Here is a 2,500-nt window from a genome sequence, read left to right as displayed (position 1 = left end):
AGCGTGTGCCGATGGTGGTCGAGGCAACCGCCCGCACCAGGGCCGATAGTGTGCCGATGGTGCTCGAGGCAACCTGTCGCACCAGGGCCCAGCGTGTGCCGATGGTGATCGAGGCAACCTGCCGCACCAGGGCCCAGCGTGTGCCGATGGTGGTCGAGGCAAGCGCCCGCACCAGCGCCCAGCGTGTGCCGATGGTGCTCGAGGCAACCGACCGCACCAGGGCCCAGCGTGTGCCGATGGTGCTCGAGGCAACCTGCCGCACCAGGGCCCAGCGTGTGCCGATGGTGGTCGAGGCAAGCGCCCGCACCAGGGCCCAGCGTGTGCCGATGGTGGTCGAGGCAACCGCCCGCACCAGGGCCCAGCGTGTGCCGATGGTGCTCGAGGCAACCTGCCGCACCAGGGCCGAGCGTGTGCCGATGGTGGTCGAGGCAAGCGCCCGCACCAGGGCCCAGCGTGTGCCGATGGTGGTCGAGGCAACCTGCCGCACCAGGGCCCAGCGTGTGCCGATGGTGCTCGAGGCAACCGACCGCACCAGGGCCGAGCGTGTGCCGATGGTGCTCGAGGCAAGCGCCCGCACCAGGGCCCAGCGTGTGCCGATGGTGCTCGAGGCAACCGACCGCACCAGGGCCGAGCGTGTGCCGATGGTGGTCGAGGCAAGCGCCCTCACCAGGGCCCAGCGTGTGCCGATGGTGGTCGAGGCAACCTGCCGCACCAGGGCCCAGCGTGTGCCGATGGTGCTCGAGGCAACCGACCGCACCAGGGCCGAGCGTGTGCCGATGGTGCTCGAGGCAAGCGCCCGCACCAGGGCCCAGCGTGTGCCGATGGTGGTCGAGGCAACCTGCCGCACCAGGGCCCAGCGTGTGCCGATGGTGCTCGAGGCAACCTGCCGCACCAGGGCCCAGCGTGTGCCGATGGTGGTCGAGGCAAGCGCCCGCACCAGGGCCCAGCGTGTGCCGATGGTGGTCGAGGCAACCGCCCGCACCAGGGCCCAGTGTGTGCCGATGGTGGTCGAGGCAACCGCCCGCACCCGGGCCCAGCGTGTGCCGATGGTGGTCGAGGCAACCTGCCGCACCAGGTCCCAGCGTGTGCCGATGGTGCTCGAGGCAACCGACCGCACCAGGGCGGAGCGTGTGCCGATGGTGGTCGAGGCAAGCGCCCGCACCAGGGCCCAGCGTGTGCCGATGGTGGTCGAGGCAACCTGCCGCACCAGGGCCCAACGTGTGCCGATGGTGCTCGGGGCAACCGACCGCACCAGGGTCGAGCGTGTGCCGATGGTGCTCGAGGCAAGCTGCCGCACCAGGGCCCAGCGTGTGCCGATGGTGGTCGAGGCAACCGCCCGCACCAGGGCCCAGCTTGTGCCGATGGTGATCGAGGCAACCTGCCGCACCAGGGCCCAGCGTGTGCCGATGGTGGTCGAGGGAACCTGCCGCACCAGGGCCCAGCGTGTGCCGATGGTGGTCGAGGCAAGCGCCCGCACCAGGGCCCAGCGTGTGCCGATGGTGGTCGAGGCAACCGACCGCACCAGGGCCCAGCGTGTGCCGATGGTGCTCGAGGCAACCTGCCGCACCAGGGCCCAGCGTGTGCCGATGGTGGTCGAGGCAAGCGCCCACACCAGGGCCCAGCGTGTGCCGATGGTGGTCGAGGCAACCTGCCGCACCAGGGCCCAGCGTGTGCCGATGGTGCTCGAGGCAACCGACCGCACCAGGGCCGAGCGTGTGCCGATGGTGGTCGAGGCAAGCGCCCGCACCAGGGCCCAGCGTGTGCCGATGGTGGTCGAGGCAACCGCCCGCACCAGGGCCCAGCGTGTGCCGATGGTGGTCGAGGCAACCGCCCGCACCAGGGCCCAGCGTGTGCCGATGGTGCTCGAGGCAACCGACCGCACCAGGGCCCAGCGTGTGCCGATGGTGGTCGAGGCAAGCGCCCGCACCAGGGCCCAGCGTGTGCCGATGGTGCTCGAGGCAACCGACCGCACCAGGGCCGAGCGTGTGCCGATGGTGCTCGAGGCAAGCTGCCGCACCAGGGCCCAGCGTGTGCCGATGGTGGTCGAGGCAACCTGCCGCACCAGGGCCCAGCGTGTGCCGATGGTGGTCGAGGCAAGCGCCCGCACCAGGGCCCAACGTGTGCCGATGGTGCTGGGGGCAACCGCCCGCACCAGGGCCCAGCGTGTGCCGATGGTGGTCGAGGCAAGCGCCCGCACCAGTGCCCAGCGTGTGCCGATGGTGGTCGAGGCAAGCGCCCGCACCAGGGCCCAGCTTTTGCCGATGGTGATCGAGGCAACCGGCCGCTCCAGGGCCCAGCGTGTGCCGATGGTTATCGGGGCAACCGGCCGCACCAGGGCCCAGGGTCTGCGGATGGTGCTCGAGGCAACCGCCCGCACCAAGGCTCAGCATGTGCCGCTGGTGATCGAGGCAACAACCCACACCAGGGCCCAGCTTGTGCCGATGGCGGTCGAGGCAAGTGCCCGTACCGAAGGGCAGCCTATGCCGATGATGGTCGATGC

The sequence above is a fragment of the Durio zibethinus genome, chromosome 25 (assembly GCF_047325235.1).
Source record: "Durio zibethinus cultivar Kanyao isolate XHJ-2024 chromosome 25, ASM4732523v1, whole genome shotgun sequence".
Classification (NCBI taxonomy): Eukaryota; Viridiplantae; Streptophyta; class Magnoliopsida; order Malvales; family Malvaceae; genus Durio; species Durio zibethinus.
The sequence above is the reverse complement of the archived record's forward strand: the minus strand, read 5'-3'. Positions refer to the sequence as shown.